The 24,612-nt window shown below is 40.6% G+C and overlaps 1 protein-coding gene and 1 pseudogene across 2 annotated transcripts in view; one reads left to right on the top strand and one right to left on the bottom strand.

The window, feature by feature from the left end:
* The window catches only part of FBXO34 (F-box protein 34), a 93,308-nt gene that overhangs the window by 47,576 nt on the left and 21,120 nt on the right, over positions 1–24,612 (top strand). The gene's annotated exons all lie outside the window — the stretch shown is intronic.
* On the bottom strand, positions 19,530–20,885 carry LOC116532064 (annotated as a pseudogene).

The following is a 24,612-nucleotide window of genomic DNA, read 5'->3' on the forward strand; positions in this document are numbered from 1 at the left end:
TGCAAGATTGTTGCATAGGTGCACACATGGCAATGTGATTTGCTGCCTTCCTCCCCTTCACCTATATCTGGCATTTCTCCCCATGCTATCGGTCCCCAACTCCCCACCCCCTGCAGTCCCTCTCCTATTTCGCCTGAAACAGACCCCAGTGTGTGATGGTCCCCTCCCTGTGTCCATGTGTTCTCATTGTTCAACACCCGCCTATGAATGAGAACATGCAGTGTTTGATTTTCTGTTCTTGTGTCAGTTTGCTGAGAATGATGGTTTCCAGGTCCATCCATGTCCCTACAAAGGACACAAACTCATCGTTTTTGATGGCTACATGATATTCCATGGTGTATATGTACCACATTTTCCCTGTCCAGTCCATCATCAATGGGCATTTGGGTTGGTTCCAGGTCTTTGCTATTGTAAACAGTGCTGAACTGAACATTTGTATGCATGTGTCCTTAGAGTAGAACGATTTATAATCGTTTGGATATATACCCAGTAATGGGATTGCTGGGTCAAATGGAATTTCTATTTCTAGGTCCTTGAGGAATTGCCACACTGTCTTCCACAATGGTTGAACTAATTTACACTCCTATCAACAGTGGAAAAGTGTTCCTATTTCTCCACATCCTCTCCAGCATCTGTTGTCTCTAGATTTTTTAATGATTGCCATTCTCACTGGTGTGAGGTGGTATCTCAGTGTAGTTTTGATTTGCATTTCTCTGATGACCAGTGATGATGAGCATTTTTCCATATGTTTGTTGGCCTCATGTATGTCTTCTTTTATAAAGTGTCTGTTCATATTCTTCGCCTTCTTTTGAACGGGCTTGTTTGTTTTTTTCTTGTAAATTTGTTTTAGTTCTGTGTGGGTTCTGGATATTGGCCCTTTGTCAGATGGGTAGATTGCAAATTTTTTCCCGTTCTGTTGGTTGCCGATTCACTCTAATGACTGCTTCTTTTGCTGTGCAGAAGCTGTGGAGTTTGATTAGGTCCCATTTGTATATTTTGGCTTTTGTTGCCAGTGCTTTTGGTGTTTTAGTCATGAAGTCCTTGCCTATGCCTATGTCCCAAATGGTTTTGCCTAGCTTTTCTTCTAAGGTTTTTATGGTGTTAGGTCTTATGTTTAAGTCTTTAATCCATCTGGTGTTAATTTTAGTGTAAGTTGTCAGGAAGGGGTGCCGTTTCTGCTTTCTGCACATGGCTAGCCAGTTTTCCCAACACCATTTATTAAACAGGGAATCCTTTCCCCATTGCTTGTTTTTGTCAGGTTTGTCAAAGATCAGATAGTTGTAGATGTGTGGTGTTGTCTCCGAGACCTTGTTCTGTTCCATTCGTCTATATCTCTGTTTTGGTACCAGTACCATCCTGTTTTGATTACTGTAGATTTGTAGTATAGTTCGAAGTCAGGAACTGTGATGCCTCCAGCATTGTTCTTTTTGCTTAGAATTGACTTGGCCGTGTGGGCTCTCTTTTGGTTCCATATGAGGTTTAAGGTGGTTTTTTCCAGTTCTGTGAAGAAGGTCGTTGGTAGCTTGATGGGAATAGTGTTGAATCTGTAAATTACTTTGGGTGGCATGGTCATTTTTATGATACTGATTCTTCCTAACCATGAGCATGGAATGTTTCTCCATCTGTTTGTGTCCTCTCTGATTTCGTTGAGCAGTGGTTTGTAGTTCTCCTTTAAGAGGTCCTTTACATCCTGCGTTAGTTGTATTCCTAGATATTTTATTCTCTTTGTAGCAGTTGTGAATGGCAGTTCATTCTTGATTTGGCCCTCTTTAAGTCTGTTACTGGTGTATAGGAATGCTTGTGATTTTTGCACGTTGATTTTATATCTGAGACTTTGCTGAAGTTGCTTATCAGTTTCAGGAGATTTTGGGCTGAGATGATGTGGTCTTCTAAATATACAATCATGTTCTCTGCAAATAGAGACAATTTGACTTCCTCCTTTCCTAATTGAATATCCTTTATGTCTTTTTCTTGCCTGATTGCTCTGACTAGAACTTCCAGTACTATATTGAATAGGAGTGGTGAGAGAGGGCATCCTTGTCTAGTGCCAGATTTCAAAGGGAATGCTTCCAGTTTTTGCCCATTCAGTATGATATTGGCTGTGGGTTTGTCGTAAATAGCTTTTATTATTTTGAGATACGTTCCATCAATACCTAGTTTATTGAAGGTTTTTAGCATAAAGGGCTGTTGAATTTGTCAAAGGCCTTCTCTGCATCTGTTGAGATAATCATGTAGTTTTTGTCTTTGGTTCTGTTTATGTGGTGAATTATGTTTATAGACTTGCGTATGTTGAACCAGCCTTGCATCCCTGGGATGAGGCCTACTTGATCATGGTGGATAAGCTTTTTGATGTTCTGTTGCAATCTGTTTGCCAGTATTTTATTGAAGATTTTTGCATCTATGTTCATCATGGATATTGTCCTGAAGTTTTCTTTTCTTGTTGAGTCTCTGCCAGGTTTTGTTATCAGGATGATGTTGGTCTCATAAAGTGATTTGGGAAGGATTCCCTCTTTTTGGATTGTTTTGGAATAGTTTCAGAAGGAATGGTACCAGCTCCTCTTTGTATGTCCGGTAGAATTCGGCTGTGAACCCATCTGGACCTGGACTTTTTTTGGTTGGTAGGCTATTAATTGCTGCCTCAACTTCAGCCCTTGTTATTGGTCTATTCAGAGTTTTGACTTCTTCCTGGTTTAGGCTTGGGAGGATGCAAGTGTCCAGGAATTTATCCATTTCTTGCAGGTTTGCTTGTTTATGTGCATAGAGTTGTTTGTAATAATTTCTGATGATGGTTTGTATTTCTGTGGCATCTGTGGTGATATCTCCTTTATCATTTTTTATTGCATCTGTTAGATTATTCTCTCTTTTTTATTAATCTGGCTATTGGTCTATTTTGTTGATCTTTTGAAAAACGAAGTCTTGGATTTATTGATTATTTTGGAAGGGTTTTTTTGTGTCCCTATCTCCTTCAGCTCTGCTCTGATCTTAGCTATTTCTTGTCTTCTACTAGGTTTTGAGTTTTTTTTTTATCTCGCTCCTCTAGCTCTTTCAATTTTGACGATAGGGTGTCGATTTTAGATCTTTCCTTGCTTCTCATTTGGGCATTTATTGCTATATATTTTCCTCTAGACACTGCTTTAAATGTGTCCCAGAGATTCTGGTACATTGTTTCTTCATTCTCGTTGGTTTCAAAGAACATCTTTATTTTTTCCTTCATTTCATTGTTTATCCAGTCAACATTCAAGACCCATTTGTTCAGTTTCCATGAAGCTGTGCGATTCTGAGTTAGTTTCTGAATTCTGAGTTCTAACTTGATTGCACTGTGGTCTGAGAGACTGTTTGTTATGATTTCTGTTCTTTTGCATTTGCTGAGGAGTGATCTACTTCTAATTATGTGCTCAATTTTAGAGTAGGTGTGATGTGATGCTGAGAAGAATGTATATTCTGTAGATTTGGGGTGGAGAGTTCTGTAAATGTCCATTAGGTTTGCGTGGTCCAGGTCTGAGTTCAAGTCCTGGATATTCTTGTTAATTTTCTGTCTCGTTGATCTGTCTAATACTGACAATGGGGTGTTAGAGTCTCCCACTATTATTGTGTGGGAGTCTAAGTCTCTTTGTAAGTCATTAAGAACTTCCTTTATGTAGCTGGGTGCTCCTGTATTGGGTGTGTATATATTTAGGATTGTTAGCTCTTCTTGTTGCATTGATCATTTTACCATTATGTAATGTCCTTCTTTGTCTCTTTCAGTCTTTGTTGGTTTAAAGTCTATTTTATCAGAGACTAGGATTGCAACTTCTGCTTTTTTTTTTTTGCTCTCCGTTTGCTTGATAAATCTTCCTCCATCCCTTTAATTTGAGCCTTTGTGTATCTTTGCATGTGAGATGGGTTTCCTGGATACAGCACACCAATGAGTTTTGGCTTTTTGTCCAATTTGCCAGTCTGTGTCTTTTGATTGGGGTTTTAGCCCATTTATATTTAGGGTTAATATTTTTATGTGTGAATTTGATCCTGCCATTTTGATGCTAGTTGGTTGTTTTGCCCGTTAGTTGATGCAGTTTCATCATTGTGTTGGTGCTGTTTACCATTTGGTATGTTTTTCGAGTGGCTGGTACTGGTTGTTCCTTTCTGTTTAGTGCTTCTTTCAGGAGCTCTTATAAAACAGGCCTGGTGATGATGAAATCTCTGAGTAATTGCTTGTTCGTAAAAGATTTTGTTTCTCCTTCGCTTATGAAGCTTAGTTTGGCTGGATATGAAATTCTGAGTTGAAAGTTCTTTTCTTTAAGGATGTTGAATATTTGCCCCCACTCTCTTCTGGCTTGTAGGCTTTCTGCTGAGAGATCTGTTAAGAGTCTGATGGGCTTCCCTTTGTGGGTAACCCAACCTTTCTCTCTGGCTGCCGTTAGCATTTTCTCCTTCATTTCAACCCTAGAGAATCTGACGATTATGTGCCTTGGGGTTGCTCTTCTTGGGGAATATCTTTTTGGTGTTCTCTTTATTTCCTGGACTTTAATATTGGCCTGCCTTGCTAGCTTGGGGAAGTTTTCTTGGATAATATCCTGAAGAATATTTTCCAGCTTGGAGTCATTCTCTCTGTCACATTCAGGTACACCTATCAAACGTAGATTAGGTCTTTTCACATAGTCTCATATTTCTTGGAGACTTTGTTCATTTCTTTTTACCCTTTTTTTTCTCTAATCTTGCTTTCTCGTTTTATTTCATTGAGTTGATCTTCAGCCTCTGATATCCTTTCTTCTGCTTGATCAGTTCGGCTATTGAAACTTGTGTATGCTTCACGAAGGTCTCATGTTATGTTTTTCAGCGCCATCAATTCATTTATGTTTGTCTCTAAGCTGTTTATTCTCGTTAGCATTTTGTCAAACCTTTTTTCAAGGTTCTTAATTTCTTTGCATTGGATTAGAACATGTTCTTTTAACTCAGAGAAGTTTCTTACTACCCACCTTCTGAAACCTGTTTCTGTCAATTCATCATACTTATTCTCTATCTAGCCTTGTTCCCTTGCTGGTGAGGAGTTGTGATCCCTTGAAGGAGGAGAGGCATTCTGGTTTTGGGTGTTTTCATCCTTTTAGCACTGGTTTCTTCCCATCTTTGTGGATTTATTTACCTGTGGTCTTTGTAGTTGTTGACTTTCAGATGGGGTCTCTGAGTGGACGTCCAGTTTGTTGATGATGAAGTTATTTCTTTCTGTTTCTTAGTTTTCCTTCTAACAGTCGGGCCCCTCTGCTGTAGGACTGCTGGAGGTCCACTCCAGGCCCTGCTTGCCTAGGGATTACCTGCAGCAGCTGCAGAATACTGAGGATTGCTGCCAGTTTCTTCTTCTGCTATCTTTGTCCCAGAAGGATATCCGCCAGATGTCAGTCTGAGCTCTCCTTTGTGAAGTGACTCTTTGGATATACGGGGGTCAGAGAGATGCTTGAGGAGACTGTCTGTCCTCTATAGGAGCTCAAGTGCTGAGCTGTGAGCTCTGTTGTTCCATTCAGAGCTGCTGGGAAGGTACGTTTAAGTCTGCTGCAGCAGAACTCATAAATGCCTTTTTTTCCCCTGGTGCACTGTCCCAGGAAGGTAGGTCTTTATTTATAAGTTTCTGTCGCACTGCTGCCTTTTTTCAGGGCTGCCCTGCCCAGCAAGGAGACAGCCTAGTCACTGTCTGCCTGCAGAGGCTTTGCTGAGCTGCTGTGGGCTCTGCCCAGCTGCCATGTGAACTTCCCTGCAGTCCTGTTTATAGGGATATAGTTAGAACTGCCTCAGCAATGGTTATAGGGGTATAGTTAGAACTGCCTCAGCAATGGTGGCCCACGTCTGTAATGGTGGACTCCATCTGTAATGGCGGACTGCCTCGGCAATGGTGGGCTGCCTCAGCAATGGCGGACTACCTCAGTAGTGGTGGACTGCCTCGGTAATGGTGGACACCCCTCCCCCACAGAGCGGACGGTCCTGGTTTTCAGCCGTGCTTGCTATGAACCTCTCAATCTAGAGTGTTTCAGATTGCTGTTTTTTTGTGAGGGTGGAACTCGCCGAGCCTGATCACCTGGCTCCCTGCCTCAGACCCCCCCCCCCCTTTTTTTTTTTTTTTTTTTTTTTTTTCCAGTTCAATGGGTGCCTCTCTCTCCCCAGCGTTCCAGTCTCCAGTTGAAAAGGCACCCGGATTTGTGTGAGATATTGTGCAGAGACCCGCTGCACCGGCTGAAACAGCCTCCCTGGGGGCTTGCGGTGCTTTTTCGCCTGCGAATCTCCTGGCCTTGCTCCCTGTTTCAGTCCCCTTTCTTTCACTTGAACGGGCGACTCTGTCTCCCAGGTGTTCCAGTTGCCTGTTGAAAAGACACCTGGATCTGTGTGATTTTCTGAGCAGCGACCCACTGCGCTGGCTGAAACAGCTGTGCTCGAGGTTCATGGCGCTTTTTCGCCCAGGAATCTCCTGGCCTGGTTCCCTGTTTCGGTCCCCTTTTTATCAGTTGAACAGGAAACCGTGTCTCCCAGGCATTCCAGTCGCCTGTTGAAAAGGCACCAGGATCTGTGTGATTTCCCGTGTGGCGACCCACTGCACCGGCTGAAACAGCCACACTGGAGATTCGTGGTGCTTTTTTGCCTGGGAATCTCCTGGCCTGGCTCCTTGTTTCAGTCCCCTTTTTATCAGTTGAACAGGTGACTCTGTCTCCCAGGTGCTCCAGTCGCCAGCTAAAACGGCACCTGGACCCGTGTGTGTTTGCAGAGACCTGCCACGCTGGCCAAAACAGCCGTGCCGGCAACCCATGGGGCTCCTCCGCCCGGGAATCTCCTGGTCTGTGGGCAATAAAAATCCGTCTGGAAATGCAGCGTCCACTCACCCTCCGCGCTCTCACTGTGAGCTGCAATCCAGAGCTGCTTGTAATTGGCCATCTTCTGTTTCTCTTTTTAGAGACAGAGTTTTGTAGTGTTACCCAAACCTGGTCTCAAACTCCTGGCCTTAGGTGATCCTCTTGCCTTGGTCTCACAAAGTTTTGGGAATACAAGGGTGAGTCACCGTACTTGGCTTTATTAGTTTTTTTATATGGTTGTGTGAGGAGATAAGAAAATACACAAAACAGTTCCAAGTTACATTGTTCGGTCTTGAGAATTGGAACAATCAGTACTCCATTGTCTCTAATTCTCTAGCAGTTCCAGTTATCCATCAGTGGCTGGTTCTGGTGACCTGGTCTCTTACCCACTCCCAAGTAGGCATTTATTGCTTTGTCAATCAAGACTGGAAGATTTGTCTCTGAGATTTGATGTTACTGAGTTGGTTAGACTCTCATTGTGCTAATTTCACAGTAGGTCATGTTGTAGTCCACTAAGTTCTCCTTTCTGTTTGTTGATGGCTACCTTTAAGGCCAGTGTAGAAGGGTCATAGGATATAAGGTGGCAATTTAGGTAGAAAAATGTTCCCATTTTTCCAATGGATTTAGAAGGGGAATGTGGGCTTGTTAGGCACTTAAGAAACTCGTGGATTCTTCTATTGAGGAATGCACATCTTTACACTTTTTTAAAAAAGATTTTTGTGGTTCAAGACAGTGACAGCTATATCTAAAAGAAATAAATACCTGGTCAAGTTTCTTTTGACAGTGTACCTGTGATACAGTGTACATGTGATAGATTTTTAGGTGAACCTTCTCTTTCAAAGTTGTGAAATGGTAATTATTTTTTAAAATCCAGTATATACAAATATCCAGGTGCCAAATTTTATTAAGCATTTATACAGAAAGGACTTCTTGCAACAGCTTTTTATTGTTCTTCTTTCCATTCTGCCCTTTCCTCACTATCATTTGTATTTTAGTTGTTTTCAGTTTATATGATGACTCTGTATGGGGTAATGGCCGTTTTGTTTTTAATCCTTTGTAATTTTTGGTGATAACCCTGGGAAGAAATGCTTCTCTTTCCCTGGATGAGTGGCAGGAGAACTAGTCCAGGTTTTTTCATGTGATTGTATGCACAGGGCCAACATTCTATATAGTGTGTGAAAGGCTTTTTTTCCCCTGAACTTTCATAGGAAACTTTTAAGAGTACAACTGTTAAATCACCTTGAAAGGCATATTTAACAAAACACCTTAAGTGGAAAAAAAAAAGTATGAAATTGGACTATCTCCGGTTATCCAGGTCCTGTAACTGCTATGCTTGCCATAATCTTTTCTCAAAACAGACCTGCACCTACCTTGGCATTGCCTGAAGCATGCCTTGGAAAGAGGAAATCTGCCAGCCAGGAGGGACCTCCTTGGCATGGTTTGGGGAGAATTATGCTAGGTTTAGGATAAGCTTGCTCAGGCAGTTGACTTTGTCAAGGTAATGGTGTTTGTGTGCTTGACCAGCAGCCTCAGACAAGCTCCTTTCCTCAGCTTAGATGGGAAAATGGTTAGCTAGCTGCCCAAAGCTAAATGGTATGGTGAATTTTTTGCCAAACTTATCAGCAGATTCTTTTTTCTTGTCTCTTTGCTAATACTGGGTGCTTTTAATAAAATAAGTTTTAAGGTGAGAAAGTTGAATTATTTTAATGTACAGTCATAGTCTTTGTTAAAACTTTTGTTAAATCTGGGATACTGTTGAGATAGCAGATGGCTCTTATAAAATGGGAACATGTCAGCTGTAAAAAGAAACCAATGTGGATTAAATCATAATTAAAAATCTCTCTCATTCGGCCGGGCGTGGTGACTCACGCCTGTAATACCAGCACTTTGGGAAGCCAAGGTGGGCGGATCACAAGGGCAAGCCAACATGGTGAAACCCCATCTCTACTAAAAAATACAAAAAATTAGCTGGGTGTGGTGGCGTGCGCCTGTAGTTCCAGCTACTTGGGAGGCTGAGGCAGGAGAATCACTTGAACCTGGGAGGTGGAGGTTGCAGTTAGCTGAGATTGCACCACTGAACTCCAGCCTGGCGCCTGGTGACAGAGTGAGACTCTGTCTCACCAAAAAAAAAAAAAAAAAAATCTCTCACTAAAATGTTTTTCTTTGGGATTAAATATTAATGTTGTGATAGTTTTCTTTTTATTCATTTTTTGAGAAAACCAAAAAATAAACAGTGGACAAGGAGAAAATGACCTTTGAAATTCTTTCATTCAGAGATTTTTAGGGCTCGGACTTTCCAAAGTCAAAGAATTTTTTTAAAAAGTTACTTGTAAGGTTAAGGCTGATATGGGCTTTTTGGTTTTTTTTATTCAGCAAGTTGTCAAAAAAAAAGATACCAGGAATACTTGTCCATCTTGTAATATAAGGAATATCAGAAGAGTATTGTCCACAAATGCCTTCAAATGGAAAGTGCTTTCCACATCCCCCACCCCCCACCCCCCAAGAACAGATGCCTTCTATTCCCTGGCTCCCTTACACTGTTGCCCAAAGTAGTTATATATGACCTTTTACTGAGAACTTGCAGTGTGTGTGTGTGTGTGCGCTTGTTTGTTTGTTTGTTTTCCTTTCTTTTCTTTCTTTCGCAGGTCTTTTCTTTCTTTTGACGGGATCTCACTGTTGTCCAGGCTGGAGCGAGCTCAGCTCACTGCAACCTCCACCTCAGCCTCTTGAGGAGCTAGGATTAGAGGCATGTGCCACCATCCCTGGCTAAATTTTATATTTTTTGTAGAGATGGGATTTCACCATGTTGGCCAGGCTGGTTTCAAACTGCTGACATCAAATGATCTGCCCACCTCAGCCTCCCAAAGTGTTGGGATTACAAACGTGAGCCACTGCACCCAGCTAGCTTGCAGTTTTTCTAACTGGTCCTAGTGCTTAGCTCAGGAAACAAATGTTCATTCAACAGATGAACCAAGGCACAGCCAGGTTTTCATCATTTGTTGAATGAAGAAAATGAATCAATACCTGTTTTCATACTCGTGTCTCTTATGTCCATTCTCTGTAATGCTGCTGCAGGGATCTGTCAAAAATACTCATCTGTAGTGACCCTCAGATGCCTACAATTTTGCCTTTCAGACTTTTCCTATCCAAAATTGTTTTTGAAATTATAAAATTTAGCATGTATTTGTGATCAGAAATTCAAACCACATTGAAATCGATTCAAAAAATCTCTAGTTTCCTCCCCAGATACCCAGTTTGCCAGTTATTATATAATACATCTTTCTGTGTATTTGCAAACTACATATAGTCTTTTCAGGTTTACACCAATAGTATTGTGCTAAAATATGGTCTCTCCCCTCCCCCAGCACTGGCTTCAGTAAATGATTTAATATCATGGAAAATTTCTAAAAACAATTTATATATTTTTAATGAGATGGGGTCTCACTCTGTTGCCTAGGTTGGTCTGAAATTCCTGGGCTCAAGTGATTCTCTCACCTGGGGCTCCCAAAATGCTGACACTATAGGCATTAGTCATCATGCCTGGCCAGTGTCATGGAAATTAATCTTTTATGCATATTGCAAATATTTTTGTCCCATTCTTTTGCTTGTGTTTTAACCTTACGGTGTCTTTTTTCCAAATAAAAGTTTAACATTTGTGTTTAGATATGTCAGTAGTTTATGTCTTTAGGAAGGAGGAGTTACTTAATTAAGATTTTAAAGCATTCTCCCATATTTGATAATATTGGATTTTACATTTTGCTCAATCTTTTTAATTAAAAATCTTTTAATTAAAATTTTTTTTAATATATACAGCATCTCATTTATGTTCCCGAAGCTAGTCTCAAGCTCCTGGCCTCAGTCGATTTTCCCTTTTTGGCCTCCCAAAGTACTGGGATTATAGGCATGGGGCCCCCCCACCATGGCCCCCCTTTTAAAATTTTTATTTATGATGTTTTTTCTTTATCATTTCACTCAGATATCCAGTTTTTTCAATTTATTCAAGCATCTTGTATTTCCCATTTGCTTGGTCTCTCCTTAATCACTTAGGGTGCAGTTTATTGAACCACTTATTTCCACACTACTGCCTTACTATCTTGATTACTGTAGCCCATTTTGGGAGTTAACACTTTTCCCGCTGCTGATTTTACTGACCTATTTAAAAATTTAGATATTAATCACATAGCACAAAATTCACCCTTTCAAAGTGTACAGTTCACTGTTGTTTAGTGTGTTCACAAAGTTGTGCAGTTATCACCACTGTTTAATTATAGAACATTTTCATCACCCCCAGAAAAACTCCATACCCTTTAGCAGTTACCCTCATTCTCTCCTCCCCTCAGTGGTTGCCTAGGGCAACCACTGTTCTACTTTCTGTCTTTAAGAGTTGCCTCTTCTATGGACATTTCATACAAATGGATCATATGGTATATACCGTTTGTGTCTGGCTTCTTTTACTTAGCATAAAGTTTATCCATGTTGTAGTGGGTATCAATACTTAATTCCTTTTGATGGCTGAATTAATAATATTCCATTGTATGCTGTGCTACAGTTTGTTTACCTATTTATCTGTTGGTAGACAGAAGGGTTGTTACTACCTTTTAGCTATTCTGAATTGTACTGCTGTAAACATTTGTGTACAATTAGTTGTTTGAGATCTTTTGGGTATATACCTAGCAGTGGAATTGCTGGGTCATGTGGTAATTCTTTTTTTTCTTAATGTTGATCTTTTATCTTAGTTTATTGAGCTTACTGTTAGACTAAATAATTTTTAATTTGTTGGTTTAACTTGAAAGCTCCAGATAACATGTAGTTTGCAAGTAATGATAGATTTTCCAGTAATATGATAGCTGCCATCTTTATTTCTGGCTCATGTGGGACTGTTTTTAATATTTTGCTATTGTATGTATGCTGTTTTCTGTAAGTTTCTGGTGGATACCTTTTATTAAGGTAAAAGAAGGTTTTCTCTATCCCTAGTTTCCTAAAAAGTTTTATCAGGAATAAGCACTGTCTTAATCTGTTTGGGCTGCTATTACAGAATACCATACACTGGTGGCTTATATACAAGCGTTCTGGAGGCTGAGATGTCTCAGATCATGGGAGCAGGTGATTCAGAGTCCAGTGAGGCCTGCTTCCTGGCACTTAGATGATCATCTCAGAAAGAATCAGTGAGCTCTCTGGGTCTCATAAGGGCACTAATCCTATTCACAAGGGCCTCCATCCTTATGACCCAGTCACCTCCAATAGGCCCCACCTCCTAGTACCTTCACATTGTGGATTAAGTTTCAACATACGAATTGTGACTGGGGGGAATGAGCATTTAGTCTGTTAATAGTGCTAAATATTATTATTTCTCTTTTAGAATTTGTTGAGAATACAGCTTCTTTATCTGTCATAATTTAGCAACACTGGGCTTGCACAGTACTATTTGCCTTAGTTGGTTCTTAGTTACTATAGTGGATTTTTCTTCCTAACCAGACTGTTGCTTAGGAACCTTCTAGACTTATGAATATTTTAATGTGTTTGTGTATTTATGAACAATCTGAAAACCTCTGTTTGTTCTGAAACATCTGCAGTGCTGAGTCATGATAGTGTAGAGCTGTACATGTTAGAATACAGTCTAACATGTTTATTTTCTTTGGTCTTCTTCCCTTCTTTTTTCTTATAAACCAAACTTTTTTTTTTTTTTTTTTTTGAGACGGAGTTTCGTCCTTGCCCAGGCTGGAGTGCAATGGTGCGATCTCGGCTCACCACAGCCTCAGCCTCCTGAGTTCATCCGATTCTCCTGCCTCAGCCTCCTGAGTAGCTAGGATTACAGACATGTGTCACCATGCCTAGCTAATTTTGTATTTTTAGTAGGGACGGGGTTTCTCCTTGTTGGTCAGGCTGGTCTCAAACTTCTGACCTCAGTTGATCTGCCCGCCTTCGCCTCCCAAAATGCTGGGTTTACAGGCATGAGCCACAGTGTCTGGCCTAAACTAAACAATTTAAAATCTTGTTATTCAGAATCAAAAAGCATACTCCTTTACATGTTATTTAAATATACTCTATAATTGGTTCTGCTCCTCCCACCTCATTTCTGATTTTAAAAAAAAACAACAAAACTATTTTTATGCTTAAATTTTCAGCAAAGTGGCAAATTATCCCCATTCATGGGGTGCTTATTACCATGGTAACAAGGAGCCAACTCATTCTTTAAGGATGGCAGGATTCTGGTCCATTGTTTTCAGGATATAAAACAATCCAAGTATCTTTTTTGTACATTTGACAGCATGGCCTGTACAAGGTATATCTAAACGTCCTTAGCATACACAAAGCACAGCTGAGATAGTTTTCAGAGGAAGTAAAATCCCCTGAGTTGAGGTTCTCTGTCACATTAGGAAGCTCTAAAACAAATTCAGACTTTCTTTATTTCTGAGAATAATCACATAGTTTCCTATTAAGGTCTGTTACTCTCCCTCTGTCTCCTCCCCCTTCTCCCCTTTCACATTGAAGACAGCTAGCAGAGCAGATCTGGAGAACTAGATAATTAAATGAGACAGAAGTAAAATGTGGTTTTTTTTTTAGACTTGGGCCAAGTTGCATAGTGAGGGCGACAGATAATCTTTGGTCAAGATACATTGGGTTAGATTTTGAATTGCCTTTTCTTAGGTCTTGCTGTGGGATAAGGTTGTTTGGGGCCTAAATCTTAGAAATTTTTCTTAGCAGTTGTGTTTGATGGAGGAGCAGGTTTGGTAAGGAGAAAAAAATAATAGATCATCATTTGAGAGTTGCTGTCTAAAAATGATTTTTAGAGAGTGTAAGAAATAAATTTCCCAGTAGCTTGTAATAGAGGGCAATCTAGTTTCTTAGCTTATGAATAGAATTTAAGAGTCTAGGAAAATCAAAGTATAATTCCGTTTGGATTACTCAAATCTCTTGTTTATGGATATGATCAAAAAGAGCATTACATTTTATTATAGAGAGTTTCAAATGCAGGATAGAAAATCTCCCAATAATACGAACTGTAGGGATGTTTTGATGTTAATTAGGACAAAACGGTATAATTTTACTTCCTAAAATGACTGGTATAATTTTTATTCTGTATTTGAGTGTCTATAATATATTAATTTGGACCTGTTAAATATGGCAGTGAACAAAACTAAGTCTGTCCTCTTAGAACAGATGATGAAGTGGAGAGAGATGCACCATGGACATGTGTCAGAAAGGAGGACAAAAGTGCTGCAGAGAATGTATAGCAAGGAGAAAGGGGAATAGGGAGAGTGGGGAATGGAGCTATATGAGGACAGTCAAGGAGTACCTCTCTAAGATGATATTGAGCAAAAACCTGCAGGATGCGAAAGAGTGACACAGGTAAATATCTGGGGGAAGGAGCAGAGGGAACGACAACATGTAAAGGCTATGAGGTGGGATTGTACTTAGTGTGTTCCAGAAGGAGCAAGATAACTCATCTTGTTGGAGCAAAGGGGAAAGAGGTATGAGAAAAAGAGGGGGCATCTTAGAAACCATTGAACGGTGTGGTACAGAAAATGAGATGTTGGAACTTCCCCATTTATAGGATCTCTGGCTACTGAGTTTGAAAGTAGAAGCAAAATGCAGGTGAGAAATGGTGGTGGCTGAGAACAAGGTAGTAGCAGTGAAGGTGGTGAGTGGTAGTTGTATTCTGAATATAATTTGAAGGTAGAGCCAACAGGATTTGCCTCTTGGTTTGTGAGAGAAAAATGGAGTCATTTTCCAATAGCATTAGCTATTGGGGAAAAAAGTGTTGCTGTTTACTAACATCAGGAAGACTTTGGAGAGAAGTGGTAGAAAGTGCGCAGGGAGTCAGGATTTTTATTTTGGACATGTTGAGTTTAAGGTGCTTGATATCCAAGTGGAGATTTTGAATAGACAGTAGCCCCTCTTATCCTTGGAGGATATATTCCAAGGCTTCCCGTGGATGCCTGAAACCTTGGGTAGTGCCAAACCCTATGTATATTATGCACGAATTCTTTTTTGTTCACAATTTTATGGACAGAAGATTCATCCTTACCGCAGATCTTAGCAACCTCATCATATGATTTTCTTTATTATTGTTGTTTTTTTGATACAGAGTCCCACTCCATCACCCAGGCTGGAGTGCAGTGGTGTGAGCTTACTGCATTCTCTGCCTCCTAGGTTAAGCAATTCTCCTGCCTTAGCGTCCTGAGCAGCTGGGATTAGAGGTGCGTGCCACCATGCCTAGCAAATTTTTTATTTGTAGTAGACAAGGTTTTTGCCATGTTGGCCGGTCTCGAACTCCTGACCTCAAGTGATCCACCTTCCCTAGCCTCTCAAAGTGCTGGGATTAAGGTGGGAGCCATAGCACCTTGCTGATGTTTTTTGTTTGTTTATTAAGTCAAGAACTTTCATTTTTCACTTGAAGGAAACACTATAAGGCTTCTCTTTGGCATATGTGAATTGCCAGCATCACTACTCTTACACTTTAGGGCCATTATTAAGTAAAATAAGGGTTGCCTGACCACAAGCACCGAAACAATAGAGCTGATCCCTAGAGAGGCTACTGAGTGACTAACACATTGGGAAGCCTAGACAGCGTGGATGCCCTGGACAAAGGGATGATTGTCATCCTGTGTGGGATTGAGCAGAGATTTCATCACACTTCTCCAAGTGGTGTGCAATTTAGAACTTAATTGTTTCTGGAATTTTCCATTTACTATTTTTGGACCACGGTTGACCTTGGGTAACCAAAACTACAGGTAAGGAGGGACTACTGTATACACATTTGTAGTCCTGGAGAGAGGTTTGGGTTAGCCACTTGGAGAAACGCATAGGTAACATTTAGAGCCATGAGATCCAGTCTAGTTGGTGTATTCATTCCCAAGCTGTTTGAGGTGCCCTGGGGGCATTGCAGTGAACTCAGGATATTTTAAAATTTCCAGGAAAACAGTGTAATAGTATAACAGTATAATAGGATGTGTGCTTGATATCTGTGTTTTCGAAATGAAGTTTAAGATGTAAGCATGTGTGCATTTTGTATTCCATGGGGCTGGGTTCAGCTGTACGCCTTTGTATATGTATACCTTGTATTCCTTACAGAAGTTATAGTACATTAGCAAACAGTTCCCATTTTACTCAAATTGTTAGTCCAATATATCAATCAGTCCTATTATAGAAAGATTTAGAACAGTCAAGGAAACTATTTCAGACTCTGAATATGAACAATTATGGGAAGGAAGTTAAAAATCTATTCACTTGTTTGACCCGAATAAAGTGTGTAATAAACCAATTCAATGGTCTTGAAGGATGTTTCACCAGGTTTTATGTTTCTTGACACTTGAAGCACTTCTTTTCTAAAGGTTTAAGTTACTATTCAGCCGTATTTTTTGAGGAGTCATTCGCATTTTCTTTGTTTCTGAGATTTGCAGGAATAGGTAGAAATGGTGGAAAAGGATTAAAGTATCTGTGAACCTGTTTTTAAAAAGGGGTGTTTTGGCTTGAAGTCCTTTTTTAAAGACCAGAAAGAAAATTTCACAGTAATTTCATTTCTCTGATTAAATTTGACTAGTATATTGAATATTTTCCCTTAGCCTTTTTTAAGCCTTCCTATTTGTCTTTTCCTAATTTGTGCTAGGAAAAATATTACCTTTCAAGTGGTGTTTTCTTTACCTTCTGGCCAGTGTTTTTACATTAAGAAAATAGTTTTTATTGTTTGTTTTTTTAAAACTCCTTGACTGGCCTATTTTTTGTTTCTCTAACTGGTGTTCCTCTTCCTCCTTTCCGATCTTCCCAAATGAGGCCCTGTGGAGGGCATTTATGTGTAGATTTAGATTTGTGTGTTTCTCTAATTATGCAAGAAATTTAGAGCTCAGTGGCATCAGATAGCCATGATGCCACTTTCTGCTTCCATCCAAATTTAGTTTCAGTATTGTAAACTTGAGAAATACTACACTTAATTGCTAACAGAGCGACTTAAAAATCTGACATTTTAACCTGATTGGTAGGTGTTCTTTCCATGTATTCTTCCCCTTTTAAGTTTTTTTTGTCTCCATAAGTGTTCTTCTAAAATTTGTTTCAAATCTGTTTATTTTAGTAATGGTTTGCGCACACACACCAGGATCAGATTCTGTTTCAAAAAGACCTTGCTTTTTGTGCCATTTTGTTTCTCTTACCCTGATGTTCTCATCCCATTTCTGGATTTGTCATATAAATGGGCACTCATACTATATTCTTTTTGTGAGTTTTGTTTTTCAGAAATTTGTGTTCTATGATCTGCATGACTATAAAATAGCTTTCCAGATTTTATGACTAAGTCGTTTGTGGTGGCTCACACCTGTAATCCCAGCACTTTGAGAGGCCAAGGTGGGAGGATTGCTTGAGCCCAGGAGTTGGAGACCAGCCTGGGTAACATAGCAAGACCTCATCTCTAGAAAAAATGAAAAAAAAAAAAAAAAATTAGCTGGTAATGGTGGTATATGCCTATGGTCTCAGCTACTTGGGAGGCTGAGGTGGGAGGATGGCTTGAGGCTGGGAGTTCAAGGCTGTGGTAAGCAGTGATAACACCACTGCACTCCATCTTGGGCAACAGAGTGAGACCTTGGTTCAATTAATCAAATCAACCAATAATAATTTCTGTATGGCCCACACATACCTTGCTCCCTTTTTTCTCCATAACCATTCATATACTGTGTACCTTATTAATCTGTCTCTCAGCTAGAAAACAAGCTTGTTGAGGATGGAGATTTTGTGTTTCAGTCACTTCTGTATCCCCAGTCTCTGAAGGAGCACTTGGTACATAGCAGATGCTCAATATATATTGAGTCAGTGAATAAAAGATCTGTTTGATAATTTAGCTTCCAAATTGTGGGATTTGAATAGGAGAAATTATTTGCTTGAACATTCAAATTAGAGACAGGAAATTTTTTTAGACTTGTGATGTGAAACAGAAGAAAATTCACCAAGGTTACAGTTTCGGCTTCTATTGTAATACCCTGATCTCTTTAGACCCCACTAGGTAGTTTCAATTTGGGCACAGTTTTCCAGTGTTGCACATCTGGAGGAGACTGGCTAGGGATTTCTACTTTCTTTGTGGTTTTTATTAAACCTCTCTGGTAAAAATATATTAATGGCTTTTCCTATGCTGTTCTTATCCTCTCCTGCACTGAATAATTTCTGTTCTAGTGTAGTATTTTGTAGGTTTGAGTAAGGTATGAGTTCTACCCAAAAGAAGAAAAGTATTGAGGTTCTTCAGTGTAGATATAATTTTCTAATTTCTGTTTTATATATATATGCAGCTCTAAAGAGCAAATATGTAATACATATAACACCTCAATATTTTGATAGTAATTTGGCCAGAGTTTGGGAAACTAAATTGATCTATGACACACATATATATCTTATACTAAATTGATCCATGACACGTGTGTGTGTGTGTGTGTGTGTGCGTGTGCATGCATCATCACCCACTCTGCTAATTCTTTTGTGTTTGTCATTTTTAAAGATACTGTGGTAACTCACTCTCAATACTTTATTCCACTCGAACTGCTGCTAGAACCTTTGATCACACATTGTTTGGCTTTCATTTTCATTCATTAAATCAGGGTTTGTAGCACATTGGAGCATATCTGTAGATGTTAAATCATTATTAGTAAATTCACAAGCTAAAGTACATCCTTTTTTATTATCCTTGTGCATTTTTCTCACCTATACATTCCACTCATAGTAGAAAAATTAGGGCAATTGTTACTCTCCTTAAAAGTGTTACATATAAATGAACTGATTTTTAAAAGGTCTGCCTAAGTGTGAATGGAGGTCTCATGCTGTCACCTCTTCATAAGATCTCAGGTAATGCAGGTTAACTTCTGTTTTGCATCTAGGTAATGTTTAGTTATTTATTGATGATTGTAGAAGTCTTTTTGGATAAAAAGCTCTCAGATTGTCTTTTACTTTGATTTCTAAAAGTAGGAGGGAAGTATAATACATAGTGGGACTGAGTGTTAGTATGGACACACTGTCATATGTTTTCATAGGGAGAACTTGGTGTACCTCATCTAGGTTTTTTTTATAACTTAAAGTGTGTGTTTTGAACTTTTAGTGTATCAGAAAATGTTGACATTTGATGTAATGGCTATTTCTGTAGTTACTGTGATCTTGAGCAAGTTTCACTTTCTGAATGAACTTACTTATTTTGAGACAGAGACTGGCTCCGTCACCCAGGCTGGAGTGCAGTGGCGCGATCTTAGCTCACTGCAACCTCCGCCTCCTGGGTTCAAACAATTCTCCTACCTCAGCCTCCTGAGTAGCTGGGATAATAGGTGCATGCTATCATGCCCAGCTAATTTTTTGTATTTTTAGTAGAGATGGGGTTTCACCATGTTAGCCAGGATGGTCTCGATTTCCCAACATCGTGATCTGCCCTCCTTTGCCTCCTGAAGTGCTGGGATTCCAGGTGTGAGCCATCGTGCCCAGCCACTTTCTGAACTTTTGTCTTTTCTGTGCAATGGTTGCAGGTTGTGAGGTATGAAGATGCTGAGGGGTATCAGGCACTGTTTGTGGTGACATGTTTTTTGTGTTTTTGTGTTGTTTTGGCTATAAAAATATATTAGGCCAAACTACATACTAAAAAATGCTTTAAAATGCAGCAGCAGGAGATGTAAAGACTCAAAGAAGTGGTCAGTGACAATGGCTATCAGAACACACTAAAGAATCCACACTGCTTCCCCCTTTACTTGGAAAAGGAAGCTTCTAGGCTACCTCCTCCTCAGCCATGGAGTCTTGGTATTGCTGGTACTTGGACACCAGGTCGTTAAGATTGCTCTCTGCCTCAGTGAACTCCATCTCATCCATGCCCTCTGCATGTGGTACAGATGGTACACTGCAGTGTACCAGTGCAGGAAGGCCTTGCACCTGAACATAGCTGTAAACTGTTGAGAGACACGTTTGAAGAGCTCCTGGATAGCTGTGTTGTTACCGATGAAGGTGGCTGACATTTTTAGCCCCCGGAGTGGGATGTCACAGACGGCTGTTTTCACGTTGTGAGAGAGCCACTCAGCAAAGTAGCTGCTGTTCTTGTTCTGAATATTGAACATTTGCTCATCCACCTCCCTCATGGACATTCGACGTCTGAAAATGGCAGCCATGGTTAGATAGCGGCCATGACAGCAGGGGGGCAGGGTGGGGGGATGGTCACAGGCAGCCATCATATTCTTAATATCAAACAGCTGCTGGGTGAGCTCAGCCACGGTCAGGGCTGGGTACTGCTGGCTGCCCCGGCTGATCAGTGGGGTAAAGTCAGGCATGAAGAACTGCAGCCAGGGAAATGGAACCATGCTCACAGCGAGCTTTGGCAGGTCAGCATTCAGCTGGCCCGGGAAGCGCAGGCACGTGGTGACCCCACTCATGGTAGCAGACACCAGGTGATTCAGGTCACCATAGGTGGGTGTGGTCAGTTTTAAGGTCTTGGAACAGATGTTACAGAGCGCTTCATTATTGATGCAGAACATCTTTTCCGCATTTCCTATGAGCTTGTGGATGGAGAGGGTGGCATTGTAGGGCTACACCACGGTGTTTGACACCTTGGGTGAGGGCAGGATGCGGAATGTGTTTATGATCCTGTCTGGGTACTCCTCCCAAATTTTGCCCATGAGGAGGGTACCCATCCCAGACCCAGTCCCCCAACCCAGGGAGTGAGTGGGTCAGCTGGAAACCCTGGAGGCAATCACAGCCCTCAGCCTGTCTTCTCACAACATCCATCACCGACTCTATCAGCTCCCCGCCTTCGGTGTAGTACCCCTTGGCCCATTTGTTTCTGGCCCCACGATGACCAGAGATGAAGTTGTCTGGCCTGAAGATGTGCCCAGTGGGCCCCAAGCGTGCAGAATCCATGGTGCCCGGCTCCAGATCCATGAGCACAGTGCAGGCCACGTACCTGCCACTGCTGGCCTCGTTGTAGTACACATTGAGGCATGCCAGCTACAGGTCACTGTCCCCGTGGTAGGTGCCAGCGGAGTCGATGCCATATTCGTCAGAGATCGCCTCCCAGAACTTAGCACCAATCTGGTTCCCGCACTGTCCAGTTTGCGTGAGCATGATCTCCCTCATGGCCAAGGCGGGACTAGGGCAGCAGGAAGAGAAACGCAAGAAGGAGGAGCAATCATACTGGGGAGAAGGATTGATCAGCTGGCACATTGGCCCCAACATGAAGATGAGTTTGGGAACAGAAAGAAGGCCAAATGATATGTTCGTGAAAATACTTTGTAGGTTTAAAACGTTTCTTCCAGCTCAGATGCTGTTAAGATTAGGGACGATGTGTGTGTTTTCTCTTTCCAGTGGGCCGTTGTTAGCTACCAGGTGACCTTGCCTAGGGAATATGATCCTGCTTTGAGGGAAAAGGAAAAAGTTGGACCCACAAGTCACCAATTTCTAAAGTCTGTAGTTACTGCTGGAATGATTACTGTTATTTTAATAGTTGTCGTCAGGCGTGGTGGCACATGCCTGTAGTCGCAGCTACTCGGGAGGCTGAGGTGGGAGGATCGCTTGAGCCCAGAAGCTCTGGGCTGTAGTGTGCTATGCCGATCGGGTGTCTGCACTAAGTTCGGCATCAATATGGTGACTTCCTGGGAGTGGCGGACCACCAGGTTGCCTAAGGAGGGGTGAACCAGCCCAGGTCAGAAATGGAGCAGGTCAAAACTACCGTGCTGATCAGTAGTGGGATCGTAGTGGGATTGTGCCTGTGAATAGCCACTTGCACTCCAGCCTGGGCAACATAGAGAGAATGCGTCTCTTAAAAAAAAGAAAAAAGAAAAATAGTTATTGTCTATAAGATTGGTAATAGGAAAGTGAGAGTAATCTTATTCTTAAGAAGTTTTGGTGAGGAAGTTATGAATGATTTCTGACTCTTACCACATTCCTCTTTACTTCAACACTCTTGGCTTTGCTGTTTGGTGTGCTTTAGTTTTACCATCTGATAACCCAGCATGAAAATCTGATCTTGGGTATCACATTCTCCTTTGTGATTTGGCTTGTTAATAATTGAAGTACCTAACGGTTCTGGGTGTGAACTGTGCATACTTTACAATTAATCTAGAGCCAGAGAAGTGAGTTTCCTATTGAAGTAATGAGCGAAACCTTGTGGCTCTTAAAAATATATAAAAATGTTATACAGAAATAACCAAAACATAACAGGATATAGTTTAATTCTGTTTTTATAACATAAACCTTAAATATAGAAGTATTTTTAAACTTGTTGGTGTCCTCTTCCTTTCCAATTTGGGTGTGTAGGAGTCTGTTAATCAGGAATTTTGTTAGTGCTAATGCTAGTGTGGCTTTTTTTTAATCTATGTAAACATAACCCTGTAAGACAGCTGTGTTTAATGTAGTAAAGAACCATGGGGAGACTTTGCAGTGTTTCTTGTTGGGACTTAGTGTCTGTATATTTTAGTATTTAGAGGATGTGGTTTGGTACTTTGAAAATAAGAGGGAGGTCACCTAACTCATAGCTGAATGCCTGCATGTCTAGATTGTTCCGTCCTGGAGGTTATTAACAACATGAAAGTTGTTTTTATTCTAGTTAAACTGATAGTATTAAGTTAAATAATTTTATTGTGGAAGTGTTTGTTTACACATGGCTGCTGAGTAGAATTTTCCTTATAATCTGATTACATAGGAATGTTTTAGGTAACCAGAGTGCTGCTACACAAGCCAAAGCCCTTTGTACTTTGCAGAGCAATAACCAAGATGAGGAGTGTCCTCTTTTTCTCCACATTTTCCACCTCTTGTCTTGGAGAAAGCAGGGTGCTAGATCAGGTGGAGTTGCTTAATTGCATTAACTTCATGGGCTGCTCAAATATTGATTAGTCAGATGCTCATAAACTTTCACGTACGAGAGTCTTGCCAACTGGCTGGTTTAAGTCCTTAGGTTTGACGTAGATTCACTCTGAGTACTTACCATGTACAAGACACTGTGGTGCATACCCTATGGAGACACAGAAAAGAATAAGATTACTTCTGTCTTGAAGACGGGGTAGAATCTGGGAAGTGTCCCAGGGAAGGAACAGTTCTGGGAATTCAACGGAGGCATATAGTTAGTAGCCATTGGGTAATATTGATGGGGTGGGGGTGGGGCAGCGGATGTGATCTGGGCAAGGAGGGGGCCAGTTGGAGAAGTGGTTTCAGTAGTTCCAGTGGGTAAAGGGTGATAAGGATGCTCATAAAGCACAGAGGAAAGATCAAATTGACAAGACCAGGCCACTGTGAATATGAAGGACACATTCGAGGAGCTAAGTGGGAGCTCTTAATCAGGAGCCCTGAGCTTTCCTCCAAATCCTACCATTTAATGTGTATGCCTTGGTATTTTTGGGAAGCAGAGAACTTGGACCTTTTCTCAGATGTTCAAAAGGGTCCAGCATCCAAAAACGGTTGATGACTGCTGCGCTGAGTTTTCAACCGTTGGTGACAAGATGGTGAGACCTGTAGAGAAATGAGGTAGTTTGTGGTAGAGCAAACTCTTCCATGTGGAGGTATAGTGGGATTTGGGGAATAGAGTTTATGAAATGGTCCACAGACGGATGGCTTGCCTTTGCATACTGGGTTTCCCACCCATCAAGTTAGGTTGACCCATTGCACTGGATTGAGTGGAGGGCAGGTGTTTTCAAGTCGAAGGAGTTCAGGTGAAGGGCAGGTGCTTTTATTCAAAGGAGTTCCTTAGCATTTTCTCCTCCCTTATTTGGAGATCAGATTAAACATGCAGGGGACTAGAATGCAGTTGTAGTTTCAGTGCTTACTTTTTATGGAAAAGTGCCTCTTTTTTTTTTGTTTATTTTTATTTATTTATTTATTTTTTTTTTTTTGGAAAATAATGCCTATTATGTGAAAAGTATTCTGTGCTTGACCCTGGGGCAGGGGATTATAAAAACATCACACCTGGGATCTTGCCTTTAAGGAGTTGATGGTAGGTAGTGCTTTCCTTTGGCTTGTTGTTCAGCTTGGGTCTGTGTATGTTCAGTTATTTTCAGCCATTTCCTGAGCAATGGGAAACATTTCTGTTAAAACAAACTTCGGACTTTGATCTGTGACTTATATTTCCTTTTAGAGAATGAAAAACCACTGGGATTAGAGGGTGTATAAAACACAATAATAAATATAGTGTATTTGTAATTAAGAACCTTCTGTACAACCAGTTTGGTGGCTTTTAGGCAACTCTTTTGACTCTATTTTTTACGTGTGTGTGCATATGGCTTCATTTAAAATACTATAAAGCACATTTTAAAAAATGACCCAATACTTAGTATTCTAAGATGAACTGCTATTTGTATAATTGATCATTTAAATGCTTATTACACTTTTAATCAGTTTCCATGTTTATAAAATGAGAATAATTATATCTAGCTCACTGAGTTGTCCTGAAGATGAAATTTATATGCAGATATACATAATGAAGCTTTTTAGAGCAGTGTATAACTACATGCTAATTGCTCAAAAAATATTAATGGCTACATCATTATTAAGAATATTTTAAAATTAGTACTGTCATTTTCCCTTCCTACATGACTGAATGTGGGAGGTGACTATTTTTAATTTTATTTTTTTATTTTTTGCCGTTTTTATGGCTTTATTTAAACACAAAACATGCACATAAGCTGTCTACTCATTTTCGTTGCTGTGCAGCCTGGCATTGGGGTTGGTGACTCTGATGGCCAGTTGGGCAGCTCTTTCCACGATGGCTTTGCAGCTCTTGGAGGAAATACTGTGAGCGATCTCAGCACAATAAGATTTGTTGCACATCAGCAGCACTTCCAGGTCCTTCACGTTGTGGACGAGGAACTTGCAG

Source organism: Sapajus apella, unplaced genomic scaffold, assembly GCF_009761245.1.
Source record: "Sapajus apella isolate SASKATOON/1434 unplaced genomic scaffold, GSC_monkey_1.0 scaffold74, whole genome shotgun sequence".
Taxonomy (NCBI): Eukaryota; Metazoa; Chordata; class Mammalia; order Primates; family Cebidae; genus Sapajus; species Sapajus apella.